Source organism: Oncorhynchus nerka, linkage group LG14, assembly GCF_034236695.1.
Source record: "Oncorhynchus nerka isolate Pitt River linkage group LG14, Oner_Uvic_2.0, whole genome shotgun sequence".
Lineage (NCBI taxonomy): Eukaryota > Metazoa > Chordata > Actinopteri > Salmoniformes > Salmonidae > Oncorhynchus > Oncorhynchus nerka.
The window spans coordinates 76,913,189-76,924,050 of record NC_088409.1 but is presented as its reverse complement, the minus strand read 5'-3'; the positions used below and the strand labels follow the sequence as shown (position 1 = coordinate 76,924,050).

Genomic DNA, 10,862 nt, shown 5'->3' with positions numbered 1-10,862 from the left:
GGTTTTTTACGGCCCCTGGGATGATCTTGATTTATTATTAGAACCGGCCCGCAGCAAGCCGGCAGCCCGCAGATCTTTTACACGCACCAATACTACATTTCCCACAATGCAAAGGTGACGCACCGAGCAGTAGGCTGCTTCATTTCAATATTTATTGGCACAGCAGTCGTCAGCATCACAGTAAAATTAACTTTCAGATACCCATCAAAAATGGCAAAACGGAAGGTGGATACTGAGAACCGGGGGTTTCAAACAAGGTGGGAGTCGGAGTATATGTTCACGAAGGTAGCTGGAAAACCTGTGTGTCTTCTGTGTGGAGAAAGTGTGGCGGTACTGAAAGAGTATAATCTGAGACGACATTATGAAACGAAACACGCGGACAAAAACAAGAATATGGACATGGAACAAAGGCTACAAAAGGCAGAGGAATTAAAACGAGGCCTCAAATCTCGACAGGCTCTGTTCAAAAAGCCAAATCACAAGGCCAGGCTGCTGTCAAGGCCAGTTTTATTTTGGCAGAAGAGATCGCTAAATCAGCCCGGCCATTTACGGAGGGGGATTTCATCAAAAACTGCATGATTAAAGTTTGTGACGAAGTTTGCCCAGAAAAAAGGCAACTCTTTTTAAATGTGAGTCTGAGCAGAAACACCATTGCCGAGAGAGTAGACCAGTTGTCCATCAATCTAAAAGAGCAGCTTGTGAAAAAGGGAAAAGATTTTATTGCATATTCCTTGGCTGTGGATGAGAGCACCGACATTTCTGACATTGCCCAGTTGTCAATTTTCATCCGCGGAGTGGACTCCAACCTAAGCGTGACAGAGGAGTTTTTGGCTTTACGTCCTATGCATGGCACAACTACGGGGCATGATTTGTATGAAGAGGTGTCAAGATGTGTAAATGAGATGGAGCTGCCTTGGGAAAAACTCGTGGGTTTGACAACCGACGGAGCACCTGCGATGTGTGGACACAGGAGCGGACTGGTGGCGAAGATACGGGAAAAGATGCAAGAGGAAAACGCGACAGGTGAGCTGACAGCTTATCATTGTATCATACACCAGGAAGCGTTGTGCGGTAAAGCCTTGAAAATGGAGCATGTAATGAGCATCATCACGCGCACAGTTAACTTTATCAGAGCCAAAGGTTTGAATCACCGCCAGTTCAAGGCATTTCTGACGGAGTTAGAAACGGAGCATGGTGATTTGCCTTATCACACAGAGGTGCGATGGCTAAGCCAGGGAAAGGTGCTTCAAAGATGTTTCGAGCTTCGTGAGGAGATTTGTCTGTTCTTGGACAGCAAAGGGAAAGACACAACACAACTCCGAGACGAAATGTTTCTGTGTGAAATGGCTTTTCTGTGTGACATTACGAGTCATCTGAATGCAATAAACTTGCAGCTGCAGGGTCGGGATCGTGTCATCTCTGATATGTACAGTACAGTGAAGGCATTTAAAACCAAACTGACTCTGTGGGAGACGCAGATGCGTAAAGAAAATTTGAGCCACTTTCCCAGCTGCCAGACCATGAAAGAGAAGCTCTCTACCAGTGCGTTCCCGAGCACACAGTTGGCTGATAAAATAGGTATGCTTGCCGCTGACTTTCGACGCCGATTTGCTGACTTTGAAGCACAAAAAAGCAGGTTGGAACTGCTCGGTAACCCATTTGCTGTTGACGTGGAAAGCTCACCACCAAACCTCCAAATGGAGTTGATTGACCTCCAATGCAATGATGCACTGAGGGCAAAATATGCGGCAGTGGGTGCTGCGGAGTTCGCCCGTTTCCTCCCCGGCACAATGCCCCAGCTGCGCATCCAGGCTGCTCAAACGTTGTCTATGTTTGGCAGCACATACCTGTGTGAACAACTGTTTTCTTTGATGAACCTGAACAAAACATCACACAGAAGTCGACTTACTGCTGAACACCTCCACTCAATTCTGAGGATTTCTTCAGCTCAGAGCCTTACCCCGAACATTGATGAACTTGTGGAAAAGATGGGACACCACCAAGTATCACCCTCAAACAAGTGAACATTACTGTGCAATCACATATTTAGAGTTTTTACTCAGTTCAAGTTTAAAAGTTAAAATTTAATATTTGTTTTCACTGCATGTTACTTCTCCTTAAACAAAGTGTTGTTTTTGATTAATAGATTTTTGCACTTTATTTTTTTGTATTTCAATCCAATTATATTTAAAAAATATTTCAGTTGAGTGGATGATAGAAAATTGCTATTATTGTTTTTTCTTTGAAGTAAATTTAGCCCACTTTTGCTAAAATAGAAAATATAGTCTACTGATGGTGCCTTGAATACCGGTTTCTTTCATTTAATGTTCATGTTATGGGGATATTTATATAAAGGAAATTTGTCTTTTGTGTCTGTTGAAAATTAAAGATTACTGACAGAGCCATAAGAAAATATTGCTTTATTTATCTGATCATATTGTAATATATTTGTTAGGTTTTCAGTAGGTTCAATTAGGTTCACTAGACTATATGCGTCATTTAAAAAATTTTCAATGAACATTCGAACAGTCCGGCCCTCGTCTTGTAGCTGATTTTTTTATTTGGCCCTCCGTCCATTTGACTTTGACACCCCTGGTGTAGACAAAGAAGGGCACTCCAATAGTAGTACCAAAACATTGAAAGATGGTTTTCTCAAAAGTGAGTTTACAAGTTGAATAACTTTCAAAGCAGAAATAATTTGCCATTGTTTCCTCAAATGCAGTGTATGATATACCATGTTGTAGCTCTGAGTGTCTAATTTTAGCCAACATAAAAACAATGAAATTCAAATGCTGCTACGTAAGACAGAATCCAGGTGGTGAGTCTCAAATATAAAATATATTTCAATATGTTGAACACCTTTTTGGTTAGTACATGATTCCGTACCTGTTAATTCATCGTTTTGATGTCTCCACTATAATTCTACAATGTAGAAAATAATTAAAAAAATAAAAAAATAAAATAAAACCCTGGAATGAGTAGGTGTGTTCAAACGTTTTAATGTTACTGTAAACAAACAGTGTAAAAAATATATTATTTGAGTTAATAAAGCCGGGTACAAATATGGTCTCTTTTTTGCATTCTTGACAAAGGCACCTCCAAAATGCTGGTGTTTCAGCCTAGTTCAGTGCTTTCTGTGGTGGTGGGGCAGCTAGCGGAAAATACAGAGTGTAGGGCTAGTAAATGTTCTCTAGTTGCACCGTGATTGTCTCAGTGTTCTGTCACTCATAGGGACACTGTCACAGCAAAATTCACGGGCAGGGCTCGAAAATTCTGGCCCTTTGGGTGCTGCCATAGATATACATTAAAAGTGCCCATCCAATGCTCAAGGTCATTGGCCACAGATAAAATGGCGTTATACAGTTGAAGTCGGAAGTTTATACACCTTAGCCAAATACATTTTTCACAATTACTGACATTTAATGTTAGTAAAAATTCCGTCTTAGTTCAGGATAGGATCACCACTTTATTTTATGAAATGTGAAATGTCAGAATAATAATAGAGAAAATGATTATTTCAGCTTTTATTTTTTTCATCAAATTCCCAGTGGGTCAGAAGATAACATACACTCAATTAGTATTTGGTAGCATTGCCATTCAATTGTTTAACTTGGGTCAAATGTTTTGGGTAGCCTTCCACAAGCAAGTTGGGTGAATTTCGGACCATTCCTCCTGACAGAGCTGGTGTAACTGAGTCAGGTTTGTTGACGTCCTTGCTCGCACACGCTTTTTCAGTTCTGCCCACAAATTAAATATAGGATTGAGGTCAGGGTTTTTTTTTGCCACAACTTTGTAAGTATGTCATTGTCCATTTGGAAGACCCATTTGCGACCAAGCGTTAACTTCCTGACTGATGTCTTGAGATGTTGCTTCAATATATCCACATAATTTTCCATCCTCATGAAGCCATCTATTTTGTGAAGTGCACCAGTCCCTCCTGCAGTAAAGCACCCCCACGACATGATGCTGCCACCCTCGTGCTACATTTCTGAAAAAAAGTATTACATGTTATTAACAAAATCTCTATCTCTGAGCAAATGTATTTGTATAAAATAATACAAATTCCCAATTATTTTGAGCATACAATGTTACGCCCCTGAAAACAGGGGAGAAATAATCACGAGAGTGATACGGTGTTGTATTCTCAAGTCAACATTTAGTTCAATCATTTCACAAAAGTAACACATTACATAACAGAAAACCCATTATACAAATAACACAGCAAAATATCTTATTAACAACACGCACGTTCATTCACAATCGACATAAAATGGCAGCTACTCTCAGTACGATGCTATCCTTCACTTCAACCGAGCAGGGCTAATATTACTCTCTTCAAACTTAACTCTAACTTCCTCAAGACGTTACTAAAACACACCTTAAACACTCTTGACATGTTCGCTAGTTATAACATTTAAATTACTATTTTTATCATCAATAAAGTACTTGAAAACAGGGGAGAAATAATCACGAGAGTGATACGGTGTTGTATTATCAAGTCAACATTTAGTTCAATGAGAAAAAGACCGCGAATTTCCCCAGGAATATGGGTGGAGACCAGAGCAATCGATCTCCGGCTCATAGATTACAAGCATTTCGTAGATCACAGATTAACACTTTTAGGCACCACAAAATAAAGTAATCAATATAACGTTTACACATTACTCTCACAATTCGTACCCTTTGACAGATTTGAACTTTAACACAATTATATGAATGTTATCAATCTCTATCAACTAATACTGAATGCATATTTTAACCTTAGATGTTTTAAGATCCTCACATACTATGAACTTACTAATACTTTCCAATGTATGACAGGCTATGAATATGTCCTTTAACCTGTCACACTCTCCCCGACAAAATAAATGTTGTCCCAACATTACCAACATTGTCTTCTTCAACAGTTCGTATGCACTGGACCTAGAAAATCCTCTTCTGTAAGGTAGTACTTGAGCAGAAGTCACGGGTCACAGTTCAAATATAACTAACAAGTTATATTCACAGTCCATATCTGTTGACCAGCTATATAACATAAGCAGTATTTTCTCATACTATTGATCAACAGTCCATCAATTTTAATGATCTATATGCATAGTCTGTAAATTGTCTCTTTTGACAGTCTGTGAAATCTGACAGTAGTCCATGGTCAAACATGTCAACTCTGTAGCCTCATGTTTGCTGAAGCCCATACATGTAAGGTGGCTGAAAGTAACATTGCTGTAGTGATGGCAGCCATGGAACCAGTCCTGGTGCAGAGTAGACAGGGAACAACTGTGGCTGTGGCTGTATACTGTAGCAGGAAGGGATACCAAGCTGATCATAGGTGATACGTCTTGGAGGGTGTCTCTCTCTTTGTGGCAGCTGGTAGGCTGGTTCCTCAGGTTCAGCAGCATCAGTATATGAAGGAAAGGCACTTGGTGGACGATCATCAGGCAAATTTTCAGCAGGCAAGTTAATCTCCTCAGCAGGTAGGTCTTTAACTGTTGTCTCCTCCAGCCGCTTTTCAACAAGAGGCTGTGCTGGTAGTGTATAAGGGACTGGCACTGCAACTGTCTGTTTCACTGTTGGGGTCTGTGTTCCCACTCTCTCGCTGGTTCAGCATTCCTCTCCTCAGGTACTGTAGGAGATGTGGGAACCTGTAGCGGATCATGATGAAGGTCATATTCATCCCCACTGTCTTCATCAGAATCTAGAGTCTGTGATGCAGGCTGGTGTCTCCTCGTTTTCTGACTTTTGTCCACTTTGGTCATTTCTGGTTGTGTCTCAAAGGTAAGTGGTCACAGGACATGAGCAGATTTCTGTGCAGGACCCTGGAGCGTCCCCTACCCTTTTCTGGTCTCAATTCATAAATCGGCAGGTCTGAACCCATTTGTCTCACCACTGTGTGAATTGTATCTTCCCAATAGTTACGGAGTTTTCCTGGTCCTCCTCTTGGTGTCAGGTTTTTAATCAGAACTCGCTCGCCAGGCTGTAGCACTGAACTCCTAACTTTAGTGTCATAGTACTTCTTACTTCTTTCAGCGGCTTTCTGAGCATTTTCATTTGCAATGGCGTATGCTTCTTCCATCCCTCGTTTCCAGTTCTCCACGTATTCTCGCTGGTTACTGGAACCTGCCTCTGTGCACAATCCAAAGAGCATATCAACTGGAAGCCTGGGTGATCTCCCAAACAGAAGATAAAATGGTGAATAGCCAGTCACTTCGCAACGGGTGCAGTTATAGGCATAAACCAGTTTGTTCAGAGACTCCTTCCAATTTGACTTTTGTGTCTCAGTTAGTGTCTTTAACATTTGCAACAATGTTCTGTTCATGCGTTCCGCTTGACCGTTTCCCATCGGGTGATAGGGTGTTGTCCTGGACCCCGCCATGCCACTGAGTTTCTTTAACTGATGGAACAACTGATTTTCAAATTCTCCCCCTTGGTCATGGTGGATGCGGGACGGGAACCCAAACTTCAGGGCAAAATCATTGAAGATGAGATTTGCAGCAGTTTTACCTGACTTTGATGTGGTGGCGTAGGCTTGAGTGAAACGTGTAAAATGATCAACAATCACGAGGATGTACTCATATCCTCCTTTGCATCTGTCGAGATGAAGGAAGTCTATACATACCAGTTCAAATGGCTGTGTTGTCACAATGTTTGTCAGAGGAGCTCTTGTTGCATGGGCTGGCCTTTTCTGCTTGACACAGCTACAAGTTTTAGTCACATAGTGCTCGATGTCAGATTGCATATATGGCCAGAAGAAGCGGTCACGTACTAGTGATACAGTGTGGTCAGTACCTTGGTGTCCCATGTTATTGTGCAACTCTTCCATCACTTTACCTTTGTACTGCTCTGGTAGAACTAACTGCTTGCGGGCTGTAGTGATTCTGTACAAAATGCCATCACTGTCTATTGTCAATTTGTCCCATTCTCTGAATAGGCATTTTGTCTTTGGACTGAATTTCTTTTGCTCTTTAACTGGCGGTTTGGAACCCGACAGTTTGAAATTGAGCACAGGACGGATGACTGGATCAGATTCTTGTGCTTCTCTAATCCCATCTTTTGGGATCGAGCTGGTTGTTGCAGTGGTTGTCTCACCTTCAGCTGATACTGACATAGATGCAGCTGAAAATGACCAAGGTACAACAGCCTCTTTCTGTACCTCAACTGCTTGTATCGTGGCGGCGATGGTGTCTGGTGGAAGCTCCTCAGAACATTCTCTCATCAGTGACTCTACATCCAGTGGCATCCTTGACAAAGCATCTGCATCACCGTTCTCTCTGCCTGGCCTGTACTTTATTGTAAAGTGGAAATCAGCCAAGTCTGCAACCCACCTGGAAGTGGTTGCGTTCAGTTTTGCAGTAGACAGAATGTAGCAGAGCGGGTTGTTATCGCTGTATACAGTGAAGGTGGGAGCATAGTACAAATAGTCATGGAACTTATCAGTGATTGCCCATTTTAGAGCTAGAAATTCTAGCTTGCTCGAGTGGTAGTGATAGTTCTTCTCAGCTGCTGTTAAGGTTCGAGAGCCATAAGCAATGACCCTAAGCTTCCCCTCTTGCTTTTGATAAAGAACTGCTCCCAAGCCTTGGTGTGACGCATCAGTGTGTACAACAAATGGCTGAGTGAAATCAGGAAACCTAAAACTGGTGGGTGAAGCAAACACTCAATCAGCTGTTCAAGTGCCTGTTGATGCTGGTCAGTCCACAGGATTGGCTTGTTTGAGGGCACCACATGACTTACTTTCTTTGTTTTTGTTTTCCGTGGGTGGTCAGGTAATTTCTCTGAATCTGCTTTCAGGAGGTCATACAGGCAGCTGGCACTCCTAGAAAAGTCTTTGATGTACTGTCTGTAGTACGTGAGTAAACCAAGCATTTTTCTGAGCTGGCCCACAGTCTCTGGTCTGATTTCTTTCAATGCTCTTACTGCTTCAAAATCGGCTGGGTCAACTCGGCTGCCCTCTGCAGACACTATTCTGCCCAAATAACGGACCTGGGGTTTAAAGAGATCACACTTACTTGGTTTGAGTTTAATGCCATACTCTCTGAGACGCTGCAAAACTTTTCGCACATCATTCACAACAACACAGCTCGCTATTTGAATTATTTATTTTATAGTCATTATTGCTCATATTTTTCAAGGGTGTCAATCATTTCGGACCCCATTGTAAATAAAACAAATATCAATTTTTTTTGTGTGTTTTGTGTCATGTCCTTGGTCATGAAGTATTAGTGTCCAGGTGAAATAAAACCCTTCAATTGCCTATTATAGATTGGACCCATTCCTATTAAATTGACTCATTTGCCAATTAGTAATGAGATCTATGGAAGGAATCCAACAGTAGGTTATGACGAAGTCAACAGGAAAAGTCAAGCTCAGTATTACATGTGATCAATTCATTGAGTGCTGTTAGTGCATTTAATTGGGCATAATGGAGTTTATAATGTAATCTGAAATGACCATGTACAGAATTAACCCTGTTTGATGCAGTAGTTGGAAAGGCACTCAGCAGACTGTTCAATGTTAGACTACCTCATGATTCTTTGCTATTTCATTGCTGATCAGACACACATTTCATCATCTCAGTTCAGATACATTTCAACACAGCACTCTTGTCAACTATGACCGGTCAGATGGAATAAGACAAAAACATTGTTCCACAGTTTGTTGTCAGAGCCGACCGGACCATGGATGAAATTGACAGTGGTTGAAACCCTCCACTTCACTCTTCGGTGGTAAACTGTGGCATGTCACAGCTCAAAACATCTACTGATAAAGGACACTTTATTTTTCTGCATATTTTTTCTTATCACGGAAAACAAATTACTCAAGTACCTCAGGCAACTCAAAGCATCAAGGACAATAACATGTTGAAAGGAGAATTTATTCTGTGTGGCCCACTTACAGACAATACTACACATACACAGGGGCGGAGCCAGAGGGGTGTCCGGGGTGGCACTGGACAACCTTGACATCTGATTGGCCACCCCAAAATGTAATTTGCGACTGGCAGTTTGATGCTGATAGACCTCATTTCACCTCTTGTTGAAAATATTTTGACGTTCGGCAGCGCATCTTTCAAATCGAGGACGAGGAAGAGGGAATATTAACGTTAGTTGTGAGATACAGAAGAAGAAGAATCAGAAGAACATACTGAAGAAGAAGAGAGAATATTTCCACAGCTCCATGAGATCTTTTCGCTATTGGCGAAAGCATCATATTTGAAGTAAGTTTTAGGTTTAGCATCCATCGGGTTTAGGATTCCTGAACAATTTTTACGAAAGTTGATTCGCTGTGTGAGTTAACGTTAGACCTTTGGCTCCATTAACAGACAGTTAATCAGATTAGAGAACTTGTTTCCCAATTTAGCCTAACATTATGTTTACATCTGTGCTAGTAGTACATGCATAAACAGTGCAGTGTCGTAAGTTACAGTATACGAATGTTTAGCTACAATATACGAATGTTCACTATACGAATGTGGGGTAACTAAACTCAGCAAAAAAAGAAAGTCCCTTTTTCAGGACCCTGTCTTAAGGTCACAGTTATGAAAACTTAGGACACTAAAGAGGTCTTTCTACGGACTCTGAAAAACACCAAAAGAAGGATGCCCAGGGTCCCATCTGCGTAAACGTGCCTTAGGCATGCTGCAAGGAGGCATGAGGACTGCAGATGTGACCAGGGCAATAAATTGCAATGTCCGTACTGTGAGACGCCTAAGACAGAGCTACAGGGAGATAGGACGGATAGCTGATCTTCCTCGCAGTGGCAGACCACGCAGACCACGTGTAACAGCACCTGCACAGGATCGGTACATCCGAACATCACACAGGTACAAGATGGCAACAACATCTGCCCAAGTTACACCAGGAAGACACAATCCCTCCATCAGGAGCTCAGACTGTCCGCAATAGGCTGAGAGAGGCTGGACTGAGGGCTTGTAGGCCTGTTGTAAGGCAGGTCCTCACCAGACATCACCGGCAACAACGTCGCCTATGGGCACAAACCTACTGTTGCTGGACCAGACAGGACTGTCAAAAAGTGCTCTTCACTGATGAGTCGCGGTTTTGTCTCACCAGGGGTGATGGTCGGATTTATCATCGAAGGAATGAACATTACACCGAGGCCTGTACTCTAGAGCGGGATCGAATTGGAGGTGGAGGGTTCCTTCATGGTCTGGGGTGGTGTGTCACAGCATCATCGGACTGAGCTTGTTGTCATTGCAGGTAATCTCAACGCTGTTCTTTACAGGGAATACATCCTCCTCCCTCATGTGGTACCCTTCCTGCAGGCTCATCCTGACTTGACCCTCCAGCATGACAATGCCACCAGCCATACTGCTCGTTCTGTGTGTGATTTCCTTCAAGACGGGAATGAGAGTGTTCTGCCATGGCCAGCGAAGAGCCCGGATCTAAATCCCATTGAGCACGTCTGGGATCGGAGGGTGAGGGGCAGGGCTAGGGCCATTCCCTCCAGAAATGTCCGGGAACTTGCAGGTATCTTGGTGGAAGAGTGGGGTAACATCTCACAGCAAGAACTGGCAAATCTGTTGCAGTCCATGAGGAGGAGAAGCACTGCAGTATTTAATGCAGCTGGTTGCCACACCAGATACTGACTGTTACTTTTGATTTTGAACCCCCCCTTTGTTCAGGGACACATTATTCATTTTCTGTTAGTCACATGTCTGTGGAACTTGTTCAGTTTATGTCTCAGTAGTTGAATCATATGTTCACACAAATATTTACACATGTTAAATTTGCTGAAAATAAACACAGTTGACAGTGAGAGGACATTTTTTTTTGCTGAGTTTAGTAGGCTACAGCTGTCAGTGTTCAGCAATATGAAATCCATTACCTCCATTAGATTTTCGTACTTGA

General features: G+C 42.3%; 1 long non-coding RNA gene across 1 annotated transcript; it reads right to left on the bottom strand.

Annotated features, from left to right (window-relative positions):
• Positions 1-3,509: 3,509 nt before the first annotated feature.
• On the bottom strand, positions 3,510-8,059 carry LOC135559693 (uncharacterized). Its single transcript, XR_010458539.1, has 2 exons — positions 4,447-8,059; positions 3,510-3,988 (listed from the first exon to the last, which is right to left on the bottom strand). It is a non-coding gene; the product is annotated as an uncharacterized LOC135559693 (long non-coding RNA).
• Positions 8,060-10,862: the final 2,803 nt, after the last annotated feature.